Consider the following 15104-nt stretch of genomic DNA (forward strand, 5'->3'; position numbering starts at 1 on the left):
ATCATTTCCTTTCCAGCTACTCTCACGCAGCTTTCTCTTTCTTCTTCCCTGTATCTTCTTTTTTCTTTTCTTCATCTTTAAAAACAAATCTAAGAATCAATGGCAACAAATCTCACCCCTTTTCCAAATGCTTAATCTTTTTTTCTAAATGAACTGAACTAAAGCCTAAAATCTTCACCCCGACCTTGGATCGACAACTCTACTACGCTTCGACCGCTCGACCCCTCTAGACTAGACTTCAATAACAGGTAACCTAAATACTCTCTTTTTACTATTTTTTTATTCTTGTTTTGCTTTATTTTGAAATCTATTAAAACAAATGAAAAAAATACAACTATAAGTAATCATGAAGAGAAAATCTTACACGAATTGGACTTGATTTGTATTGCTTTGAAAGAGAAAGAGCCCTTGTGTTTATATTAATCTTCGAATTGGAGGAAAAAACCTCTTTTACACACTGTTTTTTTGTTTCGAATAGGATAACAGAACCCTCTACACACTATTTTTCTCTTGTTACTCTATTGTGTAAAAAAACAAATGAATGAGCAAACTCTTTCGTGCTTTTCTTATTTTTTTTAAATGGTCTCTGGTTCTTCGTCCCTCTCGTGATCTCTCTGATGGTTCCTAACTCCCCCGTTCTCTCGGTTAATTTTTTATTGTTGTTGTGTCATCCCCGTTTCCAGTTTTAATCAAAAATTAAAAACCCCCTACTCTCTACAAATTGTTCCCTCTCTTTTCCTGCTCAAAACTGTTTGTCTTAGTGGCTTAATCCAACTGAGCATAGGTTGGGTTAAATATCATATTGGGCTCGATTCGACTTGTCTAATATGCTATAAGCCCGGAAAAAATGAGCATCTACAGCTTCCCCTCTTTACTCATTGCGTGCAACGAGAATAGTGCAAAGATCAATAAATGATCAAGTTTGTCCGACCATTAGAACTTCAAAAGATTAATCCGCCTCTCTGCTACTTCAGGATAAGCGAGACTTGAAAAATCTTCAAATGACGGGTCTGCTCCCTATTCTTTCAGGGAGTATAAGACTCGAATAATCTTCAGCAAATGTGTCTGCTCCCTATTCATTCAGGGAGTATAAGACTCGAACAATCTTCAATAAATGTGTCCGTTGTCTATCCGTTCAGGGAGTATAGAACTCGAACAATCTTCATAAAACGGGTCTGCTATCTATTTCTTCGGAGAGTATAGAACTCGAACAATCTTCGACAAACGAGTCCGCTCTCTATTCCTTCAAAGAGTATAGAACTCGAACAATCTTCATAAAACGGGTCCGCTCTCTATTCCTTCAGAGAGTATAGAACTCGAACAATCTTCATAAAACGGGTCCGCTCTCTATTCCTTCAGAGAGTATAGAACTCGAACAATCTTCATAAAACGGGTCCGCTCTCTATTCCTTCAGAGAATATAGAACTCGAACAATCTTCATAAAATGAGTCCGCTCTCTATTCCTCCAGAGAGTATAAAACTCAAACAATCTTTATAAAATAGGACTGCTCTCTATTCCTTCAGAGAGTATAGAACTCGAACAATCTTCATAAAACAGGTCCGCTCTCTATTCCTTCAGAGAGTATAGAACTCGAACAATCTTCAAAAAACGTGTCTGCTCCATATTCTATCAGAGAGTATATGACTCAAACTTCATAAAATGAGTTTGCTTCACTATTCTTCCGTGAAGGCTTATAGATGATTTGCTTCACTACTCTTCCAAGAAGGCTTAAGATTGACTTGTTTCGAAGGTCAAACCTGAAAATCAAACAATATCCATCATGAACATATGTTTGAAAATATTAAATTCAAAAATTTAGAATTTGAGAAAATTTCTAAAAATCCATCTCCATCGTGAAAACTTTTCTGGAAGCCATTGGATACGTGAATCTGCTTTGGCTCAGTTTTCGTATAAACATCATTCTTGTCAAGATCTCAAAACCAGTTATCTTCATCTCGATACTTCAATATCTTCAATCTTCAACTATCCCTGTGAAACCTGTAGATATTTAAGTCATCGTGCAATTATGGATGTCATGATCCTATTCATGCCTAAAATGCATGCAATTATACAATTTAATGCATTTTCTTCTTCGAAGGAACACCATCTCTCTTGATCTCAATGGAACTCGGTTTCATCTTGGGCACAAAACATTTGACCAGCTCACCCCAACTAACAATCTCAATTCCATATCTCTCGACTTAACAGAACCTTGACTCATTTCTTTCTTGAAACCCACCAGTACTCATGACCAACTTTTTGATCAATGACAATTTCTTTGGATCATCTTCTAATGGCTGAGATTTTCTCAGAATTTCAAGATTTTAGTTTGCTGTAGCCACACAAGCTTACATGTTTAAACCATTGTCAGCTTTAGAATACCTGCATTTTCCAAAACCTTTTGCACAATAATACAAAATGATCTTATGTACTTCAAGTTAATCTATATGTTTTAACTTTTCAAAATAAGATGTGTGCAAAAGGGAAATTAACAAGAAAACACATCTCTTTATTTATATAATACAGAGAATTTTTAGGTAACTATATGGCAAACTTTTAACTGGGAAAAGCAAAAGAACAAAAGAGTAGGCCTCTTAAAATATCAATAATGCAAATGCTTTTGAACTGGCACGCCGTTAGAATGACTCGAGTGTAACTTCTGTCGAAAGGATCTTCAAAAGTGTGATGATGCTTAAGAGTGTGAAGCTACTTCTAAACTCCCAAATCTCCATCATTGGATGCCCTAAACCAGTATTAAATCTCATGTGCATTCAATTTCTCTCTTGGTTGTTTCAATCGAGACTCATTAATCTTTAGTCTCAACCCTGATCACCAACTGTCATTGTTACTATCCGTATCAGGAGCTCTTTCCACTTCCAAAATCAATTCAGAACCTCCACCATGCACAAATTCTGAATTTAAACAAAACTCAAGTCGTCCTTTGCGGGTTTTCAACTTGAGACCTCTTTTGGTTTCAAGACTCGTTTTTCGGGTTTTCATCTTGAACCCCCTTTTATTTTTCTCTATTTTTTTAATTTTTCATTTTTCCCTTTCTTCTTTCTTTTTTTTCATTTTTTCATTTTTTCATTTTTTATTTTTCATTTTTTATTTCTTCTTATTTTTTTATTTATTATTCAAGCGAAATATTTTTTAACAGAGTCAAAATTCACTGGATAGGGTAATTCCGATCCGTCCATTTCGGTTAAGACTAGAGCTCCCCCAGAAAAGGTTTTCTTGACAACATACGGTCCTTCCCAGTTGGGCATCCACTTTCCTCGGAAATCTTCTGAGTAGGAAACATCCTTTTAAGCACCAAATCTCCCTCATGGAATTCTCGAAGGCGAACTTTCTTACCATATGCCCGTATCATTCGTTTTTGGTACATCTGACTGTGACAAATAGCTTTCAATCTCTTTTCTTCAATCAAGTTTAACTGGTCATACCTAGCCTGTACCCATTCTGCCTCATTGAGCTTCACGTCTGACAAAATTTGAAGTAAGGGAATTTCCACCTCAATAGGTAAGACAGCTTCCATCTCATATACCAGAGAAAATGGAGTTGCCCCAGTTGACGTCCGTACTGCAATTCGATAGGCAAACATAGCAAATGGCAACTTCTCATGCCAATCCTTATGGGTCTCAGTCATCTTCTCTATGAGCCTTTTGATGTTCTTATTAGCCGCCTCTACTGCCCCATTCATCTTCGGGCGGTAAGTGGTGGAATTATGATGCTTTATTTTGAACTGCTTACAAACCGAGTCCAACATCTTATTGTTTAAATTCAACGCATTATCGGAGATAATCCTCTCTGGTAAGCCACATATACAAATGATCTCCTTCTTTAAAAATTTGCATACTGTCGACTGGGTAACATTTGCATAAGAAGCTGCTTCTACCCACTTGGTGAAGTAATCTATGGCTACTAGGATGAAGCGATGACCATTTGAAGCTTTGGACGAAATTTGTCCAATAACATCCATGCCCCACATTGAGAATGGCCACGACGATGTCATTACATGCAACGAATGAGGAGGAGTACGTATCTTATCTCTATAAATCTGACATTTGTGACATTTTCGGCCATAATTGATACAGTTTGTTTCCATAGTTGACCAATAATACCCAAATCTCATAATTTGCCTAGCCATAGCATGCCCATTAGCATGTGTACCACATATTCCCTCATGCACTTCTTTAAGAATCAACTTGGATTCTTTCGTGTCAACATCTTAAGAATACCTGATCTAGACTTTTCTTGTAAAGAGTCTCACCATCAAGCACATACCCTGATGCCATTCATCTAATGGTTCTTTTATCATTCTCAGTGGCTTGTTCCGGATAACTCTGATACCTTATATATTGCAAGATATCATAATACCAGGGGTTTCCATCTTCTTCCTCTTCAATATTAAAAACAATGGGCTGGATACTCATAAGCTTTCATTTTAATGGGCATCATATTTGAATGCTCGTTCATCTTAAATGCCGTTGCCAGTGTGGCCAAGACATCTGCCATTTGATTCTCTTCTCTGGGGAGATAATTGAAAGTTGCTTCTTCAAATTCTTCAACAATTTCCATAACCAACTTACGGTATTCTACAAGCTTAGGATTTTTTGTCTCTCATTCTCCCCTGAGTTGGTATATTACCAAAGCTGAATCCCCATACACCTTGAGCATTTTTACTTTGCGTTCAACGACAGCTCTAAGACCCAGAACACAACTTCATACTCGGCCATATTGTTTGTATACTCAAAATTAAGCCGACTGGTGAAAGGATAATGTTCTTCCTCTGGTGAGACCAAAATTGCCCCGATTCCATGTCCCATGGCATTTGAAGCACCATCGAAGTTCAACTTCCAATATTTACTAGTGGATGTAACTGCTTCTTCCACTGAAATAGACATTAAATCCTCATCTGGGAAATCAAAGCTCAACGGCTCATATTCTTCCGAAGCCCTGCTTGTAATGAATTCTGCTATAGCACTTCCTTTAATTGCTGTCTGGTTTACATACTGGATGTCAAATTCGGACAATAGGATATGCCAAAGAGCTAATCTTTCAGATAATGCAGGCACACCCATTAGATATTTCAAGGGATCAAGCTTGGATATAAGCCAAGTAGTATGATACAACATATATTGCCTTAGCTTTCAGGTAGCCCATACTAAAGTGCAACACAACTTTTTCAATGGGTGAGTATCTAGTCTCACATTCAGTGAACTTCTTGCTGAGATAATAGATAGCCCTTTTCTTTTTTCTCAGTTTGGTTACATTGCCCCAGCAGACACCCCATTGAATTTTCATAAACCGACAAATATAGAATCAATGGTTTGCCTGAGATTGGTGGCGCCAAGATTGGAGTGCTCGACAAATATCTTTTCACTACTTCAAAAGCTCTTTAACAATCCTCACTCCATTCCCTGAGTTATTCTTGCGAAGAAGGCGGAATATGGGATCACACTTTTCCGTCAGTTGTGAAATAAACCGAGCTATATAATCCAATCTCCCCAAAAATCCTCTGACTTCTTTTTGTGTTAGTGGGGATGGCAAGTCTTGAATAGCTTTTACTTTATCTGGGTCTATTCAATTCCTTTTGGCTTACTACGAATCCCAACAGCTTCCAGATCACCCCAAAAGTACATTTATTTGGGTTGAGTTTTAGCTGGCATCTTCTTAGTCTTTTAAAGAGTTTTCTTAAATTCCCAATATGTTCTTCCTCTGTCTTAGCTTTGACAATCATATCATCGACATAAACTTCTATTTATTTATGCATCATATCCTGAAATAACGTCAACATGGCCCTTTGATATGTTGCCCCTGCGTTCTTCAATCCAAACGACATTACTTTATAACAAAACGTTCCCTACATAGTAACGAATGCCATTTTTTTTCACATATTCAAGGTTCATCTTAATTTGATTGTAGCCATAGAAACCATCCATAAAAGAGAACAAAGAATTTCCAGCAGTATTATCCACTAAAGTGTCTATATGTGGCAAAGGAAAATTATCTTTTGGACTAGCTCGATTAAGATCTCTGTAGTCGACACACATTCGAACTTTCCCATCCTTCTTCGGTACTGGGATGATATTCGCCACCCATTCAGGATATTTAGCCACTTTAAGAAACCCGACATCAAATTGTTTATTCACTTCCTCTTTAATATTGAGCAGCATCTCGGGTCTCATTCTTCTCAGTTTTTGTTGTACCGGCTTACATTCAGGCTTTATTGGCAGTTTATGGACAACCAACTGTATATCTAAACCTGGTATATCTTTGTATGACCAAGCAAACACATCCTTGTATTCTCGACGCAATTCTATCAAATCTTGTCGACCTCCAACTGACAGAGTGGTACCAATCTTTACTTCTTTCTTATTCTCATCTGTCCCTAAATTCAAAATCTCAGTAGGCTCTTTATGAGGCAGAATCTGTGTAACTTAATTCTCCACCATTTTCAGTAATTCAGAAGGTAGTTCACATCCCTCATCATCATCACAATCCTCGATTTCCCCTTTACATATAGACTTCTCGAAATCAATATCCGGGTCAGAGTCATTAGCATTCATATTATTGATATCTGAGTTCCTAAAGAAACGAAAGAGAAGATATATATACATATATACATATGGGAGGATCTTTTCCCATATAAATAAATATAAAGGAATAAATACATGCATATATACAACAAAGAATGAATGAAAAAAATGCATGGGAGAATGTTTGCCATTTGGAAATAACAGAATGCATCTTTTATTGAAAGCGAGCAAAAACAAACAGCTTAACCCTTTACATAAAATCACCTATTGCCCTAGGGTATGAACAACAGGGAGAAAGTTCTGGTGCATTACTCTGTAAAAGATTTGTAAACTACAAGCAGTTCTTCCATGGTCCAATTGTTCAACACGAAGCCCGGCGGTGCAGGATAAATACCCATAGCTCTCATTTCCTCAAACTCACCATCAATTATAACATTAATGCCTAAATCTTCTAAGGCATTCTCAACCATCACTTCATTATTCCTTGAATTCCCTTGAAACATATGCCCCACATATATGAAAATGATGCTCAACGGTGGGAAGGTCATGGGTTCCCAGCTAAGGTATTCACCAGCCAATATGGCCTTTCTCATTTCCTGACCCTTCTTAATTCCCCTTAGTTTATCCCTTGAAGTTGGCTGATACCCCAAACCAAATCGATCTCTTTTAGTAATAGGGCATATTGGATTCACCGGTCCTTGCAACTGTCGACCTAACCCCTTTTCAACTTTCGCTCCTCTTACAAGAGTCGATTTAAGCCCCATCTTGGTACAGTTTGGCAATCGAGGATTTGGTATCTTCCTTCCTTCGACCACAAATGTGGCATTGACAAACTCTAACGATCTGAAAGAACACTCGACTGCTTGCTCAACAACTTCAATATACGGAGTAGTAGTAGAAATAGAAGCAATAATATCCTCTTCAGCGTGAATACATATCAACCTTCCATCAATCACAAATTCCAGTCTCTGGTGCAATGTGGACGGAACTACACCGACCTGATGAATCCAAGGCCTTCCCAACAAACAATTGTACGTAAGCATAATGTCCATTACGAGAAATTCCACTTCATAAGTTACTGGACCAATAGTCAGAGGAACATCAATCTTGCCCAACACTTCTCTTTTAGTCCCATCGAAAGCTCGAACCACACTTTGACAGGTTCTCATAAGTGTACTATCTTATGGAAGCTTCTTCAGAGTCACTAAGGGCATCACATTCAAAGCCGAACCATTATCAACCAAAACCTGGGACAACACATGCCCTTTACACTTAACTGTGATATGCAAAGCCTTCTGACTACCAATCATCCCAGAAGGGATCTCATCCTCAGAAAAAGATAAAAAATTATTAGCTTATATATTGGAAACTAACCGGTCCAACTTTTTAATGAGCAACTCTTTCGGAACAAAAGTCTGGTTCAAAACCTTTAACAGAGCATTCCTATGGGCCTCTGAACTCAAAAGTAATGATAAAACAGAAATACGGGCAGGCAACTTGTGTAACTATTCAACAACATTGTACTCACTGTGCTTCAGAAACTTCAAAAATTCCATTGCTTCACTCTCAGTTACAGGTTCGTTGATAACATGCTTATCTTCTTCTATCTGCACATCAACATTTTTCCCCTTATCAACCGCAACCTTCTTTTTAGACTCTTTAGGTGGATTAAGAGAATAACACCTACCACTTCTGGTAAAGTGTCCCACCTCATCTACTTCCTCATTCTCTTTTGTTACATTTCCCATATGGCAATCATATTTCCAAGGCACTTGTTTATTATCCCGATATGGGAATGGAGATGGATGTATAATAACCACTTTCGGAGCTACCTTTTCAGGCAATCGATTCTTGGGAGTAATGATTAGGGGACAACTAGCATTGTATACCCCTTTAGACGATCATTCTGAAGCGCAAACTTCTGCTTCCTCTTCTTCAGCAATCTCTTTAAAGAACTCAATTTCTTTACTGTCCATCATGTCTTATACCAAAGATAGGAAGTCAGGACATTGCTGAATACTGTGTCCTTCACTGTTATGATACTGGCATACCTCTCCACTGTTAAACTGTTCACCCATCAAACTGGGCTTCAACAATCCCACCTTAACCATCTGACACCACAGCCAACTCATGGGTCATACCATCTCACTAACCTTCCTTATAATTCTCTTTTTTTTTCTTCAGTAATTGCGTTAACTCCTGCCCCTGTATGGCTTGGCAACGGATTCTGAGCTATATTCGATTGTTCACTGTCACCAAAGTTGATGACATTCCTCGTTTTCAAAGCTTGGACAACCTTCTTAAACGCAATATAATTCTCATGGAATGCCCGAGATTCCCCGTATGGTACTCACACTGAGCACTAGCATCATACCATTGGGAAAAGGAGGTTGTATTGGTGTCATGTGATACGGCGAATTAACTCCTGCCCCTGTATGGCTTGGCAACGGATTCTGAGCTATATTCGATTGTTCACTGTCACCAAAGTTGATGACATTCCTCGTTTTCAAAGCTTGGACAACCTTCTTAAACGCAATATAATTCTCAATGGAATGCCCGAGATTCCCCGTATGGTACTCACACTGAGCACTAGCATCATACCATTTGGGAAAAGGAGGTTGTATTGGTGTCATGTGATACGGCGAAACCACATACTGGTTATACAAAATCTGAAACAATTCCTTATAAGTCATCGGGGCCTCTCTCTCCTCTGGTTGTCTATTATCATTTTGTGTTGATGATGCTACTCCTTGAGGACGGGAAATAGTGATATTATTAGAATCATATTGCCTCACGTTATTGACTTCATTTTCCTTTTTCCTCGTTGGTGGCCTCTTACTAGACTCTCCCCCTCAAGCTTTCCACTCTTAACCGCCATTTCAATCATTTATCCCACCGTAACTACATCAACAAAACTTCGATAAGGATTACCGATAAGATGCGAGAAAAAAGGAGCCCTTAAGGTATTGACAAAAAGCATATTTGTTTCCTCATCTTCCAATGGTGGATAGACTTGCACCGCAACATCTCTCCATCTTTGAGCATATTGTCTAAAACTCTCGTTAGACTTCTTTTCCATTCCTTGCCACATCATTATGTTGGGCCTAACATCTTTTACATGTTTGTATTGCTCAAGAAAGGACTTAGCCAAGTCTTTCCACGATTTAATATTAGCTCTACTCAGCTGGTTTTACCACCGGATTGCCGAACCAATTAAGCTTTCCTGAAAGCAGTGTATCAATAATTGATTATCCCCTATGTATCCGATCATCTTCCTACAAAACATCGTGATATGCGCAGAGGGACACCTGGTACCATCAAACTTCTCAAAGTCAGGAACCTTAAACTTTATAGGCAAAACCAAATCAAGAACTAGACTTAATTCCTTTGCGTTGAATCCATAGACACTGGTATCTTACTTCATGGCTCTGACTTCTCTTTCTAACTGTTTCCATTTCTCTTCCAGCGGATTGTTTTGGTCCTTCTTGCCTTCTTCATCAAGGTCTGAAACTTGATGATAATGATATTTTTCCTGATACGAACTAGATCCAGACTGTACGTTAACAGAAGCACCGACTGGATTAATGTGCACCTTCCCGACATGAATAGGAGTCACTCACTACAACAAATTTTCTTATTAGTGGCATCTAGGTTATTGTCACTAAAACTTCAATTTATGTCACTAGATGTATTTTGTGACGTAAAAGTCAATGTCACGATGATCGTCACCCTAGGTATGTCACTAAATGTCAAAAGTGACGATGTATGTGTTATCGTCAGGTATTGTTAAATATATAGTGACGCTAATGGATAACGCCACAGTTTAATTTACATTCAGTGACAATTACTTTTGTCACTAAATGATGTACATTTTCGTCATTAATAAATCATATCGTCACCAATAACACAATAATTTCATTGTATACGTGACGAAAAGAAAATTGCCACATTGTTAGTAACGTAGTATATCGTCACCTAATAGTAGCATGAATAACATTTATATATAATGTCACTATATAATTAATATTCAATGACAACTAATTATGTCACTAAATTATGTAAAATTTCATTATTGATGATTTATATCGTCACAAATAATGCATTAAAATCAACTTATATGTGACAAAAGAGATATTGTCACATTTTTAGTGACATAATATATCGTTACTTAATAATATTTTGAATGATGATTATGCATATAACATCACCACATATAAGGTCATATTGGCAAAACTAAAAATTGTCACATTTTTAATGACAATATATATTAAAAAGTTATTTATACAAATCTAAATAAAAAATAATTCACTTATTGAAAAATAGTTCACTTATTGAAAAATAATAAGATTTAAACAAATATTTCACTAAAAACATAATAATTTCATTTCTATAAATATAAAAATGTTTAAATGTTTACATAAAATAAAAATAATATGATAATAATATGACTTGTGGAATATTTCGTTGTAGCAATCTCAATCCAAATCTTGAGTCGGTTGTGATTCTATTGATGTTGAATTCGTAGTATCATTTAAAGCTACAAATTAAAATAATCAACATTAGTTACTACAATTAATATTATATAATAATTTTTATTTGATTAACCATATTGTTTACCTGAAAATTGAAGTGATGGCACTTGAATTGCAACAGCTAACAAAGCAGATCTCATAGCTTCCATTTGAGTTTGAAACAATTCAAAATTTGACTTATAGTTATTAAGTTCATCTTCTTTATTCTTCAAACTCTTTTTTAACTTGATTGTATCTGCATTTGAATTTGATTTCTTAGGGTTTGGCCCATATCCAAGCCTCGAAATGTATCCTGGTATAGTACCAAGTACCTCATCCATTATATCATCAATATTCTTAGGTTCTGCTCCTTCTTCAGCTGGAGTTGATTGCAACTCCACCATTTTCTCTTAAAAAAGTTAATCATAAATAAAATAATCCTTAGATGAAAATTATAATTTAATACTTAACTTTGTGAGGTCTTACATATTTTGCTTGTGCCTCAGATGTTGTCCATCCTTTGTCATTTGAATAATGAGTTGCCTTGAAGAAATCCATCCTATTTGGTTTTTCATCATCCTTGCGCTCTATGATTTCAAAAATAAAAATTAGACTTTAAAATAAAAATAAACTTTATAAATATCAAAAGTGTCAAACTTACCATAGGATTTTTCTTAAACAATAATAGCATTAATGTTGCCAAGGTATTTACAGAGATGAAAGTGAAAATGAACAATATACATTTCAATTCCCAATACCAATGGAGTTACTAATATTGATATGGTTTATGGAATATTTGTTTCTATCTTATGTAAACGCACAGCACAGGACTCGCCTCTAAAAATGCTCAAACTATATTTATTTGACCTAGGAAATTATTTACATCGAGATAAAACGTAGAGAAACTTGATTGGAAAATTCCTCAACAGTTTTTTGAACAAAAGAACACTCCTCTTCCTTCTCTAATGCTTTTCCTGAATTTCTACACCTATCTTAATGTACTGTTCACACCAAATATGCACATGCAATCAATCCAAGACTGCCGTCCTTTCTTCTCTTAATTCACTCCTAAATCTTATCTCTTGTATATACTATTCACAAGCTTTATTTCTTCACGTTTCCTAATTTGTTTTTCCCTATAATTGGTCGGCCAAGTCAACCCAAAACTTACATGATCTAGAAGGTACCGAGAAATTACTACAATCTCAAACCCAATTTTCGTGCACCAGTTTGTGATCAAATCTATAGTCTACACGAAACTAAACTCAAAATCATTCTACCACAACTACAACCTAAAACTCCCTAAGGCAAATTTATCTCAAATTTGTCATACATTAGCCAAATCCCCACCAAAGGGTTTATTATGTTTCAACAACAGCTAAAAAGCACAACGTTTATCCATTCAAAGTGCTATTACATTAGGAAGTGCTCCCTTAAAATTTTCTCTAATGTCATAGTTACGTATCCAAGATTCCTTAAGAATCTCATTTTTGGGTATTTATTTATAGCAAAATTTGGAATGGAAAGTTAGAAACTACCTTTGACATAAAGATGACAGATCGGTTCAACTGAGTCATGCAGATGATCACCACAGATCAGACTCGTTCTAGATTTAAAGATCGATTTCCACACAGTTTATCAATATGCCCACATGCAAGAGATTCAAATAGGTTTACAGCGTTTATGAGTATATAATCAACTTGAGGTGGATGTTTACACCATAAGGGAGGCCTAGGTTCATTTACTTTTCAAGGAGAAAGGAATCTGACCTTGAATGATTCGATTGTTCTTTCAGACCGAACTATGCTAGAAACCCTTTACTATCTAGATCTTCGTTCTTTATTGGCACAATGAACCTAAAATAAAGAAATGAGCAAGAGATTTGTAAAATTTCGTTGATCAGGTTTAGCGTCAAGGAATAGTTCATGTAATGTACTTGGCATCCAGCAGTTTAGCTAACTGCACTGCATCTTCTTGTCCAGAAACCATAGTAAATTTCGGAAGAAGCTGCTTGATAACTGGGGTGATAACGATGTCGGCACGCTCCTTCTCGAGAAAATCTTTTTTGTATACGCAATCAGGTTCATAATAGAGAGTTAATTGGCCCTGTGGAGAAATGACTAAATACCTGAAACACATAATTCCAAGACCATCGTGGCAAAAACCATACATGTAAGTTCAGTCATAAGAAAATAATATAGCACACCATACGGTACCAATGATTAGTGACGGAGAGTGCAAGCGTTATACTTAAAGTCACATTCGCAAGTTGAAGCTCGGAGAGTCTTACCCATTCTCAGGCCGTTGCCATGGAGGACCGAGAATTGTCCCAGGAGTAGCTTGAATTCTGACTTTGGAACCATTGCTTGATTCAACTTCAGACTCCTGACCAGGTTCTAGATATGTGACCTGAAAGATTCTAATGCAACAGTGAACGGAAGTAAAGCCATATGCATGGATACATCGAACAGTAGCAGATTCGGTTGAAAATTAGTTTACAACCAGATGCTCTACAACAACTAAATAGATTAATAAAATGACAAGTTGTCCTGAATTGTTTACATTTAACACTATCATCATTTTTTTACATTTAACACTATCATCAATTTATGATGGTATATTCAATGAACCAAACCACAAAAATGCAGTGGAGCGTGAACCATAAACAATAATAGATGCCTAGTAGAACCCCTGACAATAATAGATGCCTAGTAGAACCCCTGAAAACTATATTAACGATTTAACTCACATTTCTGAAAAGAGGATCCAGCAAAGGCTTGGCATTTGGAGAGTGGTTTTAAGGTCCTTAAATGGCAGTGATCATCAAGGTTTTGTGTAATCAGTAGGCAATCAAGTTGAGGAAGATCAGAAAGCTGCACAAAGGAAGTTACACCCCAATTACAACAAACACACTTATTAAACAACAAAGCAAATTATATATATATATAACATGGATACAAAAAGAAACCTTGAAATTCTTAATAAATTTCTTGGCAGCATCATAGAGCAATGGAATGCCGAAGTCCAAGTTACCAACCAGAATTGGATCAGCCAAAAGTTTAACCCCACTTACATCCCACAACCAACTATTCCCCTAAAAACCAAAAACTAAACCATGCCAACAACAAAAAAAAGGGTGAAAATTAACTGAAATTACTAAATCAAAAAGAAAAAGAAACCCACCTCTAGGTAAGTGAGGTTGAATACATCAGTCCCAGAAGAGTTGGACCCAACAACACTCTCTTCATAAACAACAGCAGAAACCCCCTTATCCCACCTGTGAAACCAACCCAAAACGAAAACATATACATATAAAGACTAAAACATACAGAAAGAATCGTAGGTTTTGGTTTAAAAGTTAATGAATACATGCAGGTTGAGAGCTTTCATCTATCTAAATGGGTTCGAGGAATTGAGGATAGACGAGCGGGTAAGAGAGCGGATACGGGTCTGGGGCCTCTGTTTCTCAATGGTTTGCAACACAGAGGAGCGGAATTGCAATGGACCGCCATTCGTCATTCCTTGATGAGTAAATTTAACGTTTTAGGGTTTCCAAAGACCTTCGTAAATTGTAAAGCGATTGAAAGAGTAGGACTGGGGAAAGCAGAATATGAATAAATAAGACTTGTGTTCTTGTAGAGTGACGAATTTAAACGAGTAAATTTAATGATTTATTATTTTATGTTTTATTCTAAAAAAAATTGAACATGAGGTAATCTAATATAAAATAATGTCAATAATATAAATAAATCTATAAATTGTATAATTTAATAAGGTTGTTAGATTATCTTATTTTTTAACATTAACTGACATAACTTCATGACGTCTTTTAAAATCGTTATATAAAAAAGAGAGATAAAAACAAGTGAAAAATAATTGATTTCGTCGTGCTAAAATTATTTTTTTGTGACAATAATAAAATGTCACTTTTAGTGTCTTATAAAATATGACAAATTAAATTGTCACAAATAAAACTTATTAGTGACAAATATGCAACGCCACTATTTCAAATTCAATCGTCATTATAATAAATCGTCACTAATATATTTTTTT

At 36.2% G+C, this 15104-nt stretch overlaps 1 pseudogene; it reads right to left on the reverse strand.

Annotated features, from left to right (window-relative positions):
- Positions 1–12799: 12799 nt before the first annotated feature.
- Positions 12800–14644, reverse strand: LOC120133655 (annotated as a pseudogene).
- Between the last annotated feature and the right edge of the window lie 460 nt (positions 14645–15104).

The sequence above is a fragment of the Hibiscus syriacus genome, unplaced genomic scaffold, assembly GCF_006381635.1.
Source record: "Hibiscus syriacus cultivar Baekdansim isolate YM2019G1 unplaced genomic scaffold, ASM638163v2 tig00110584_pilon, whole genome shotgun sequence".
Lineage (NCBI taxonomy): Eukaryota > Viridiplantae > Streptophyta > Magnoliopsida > Malvales > Malvaceae > Hibiscus > Hibiscus syriacus.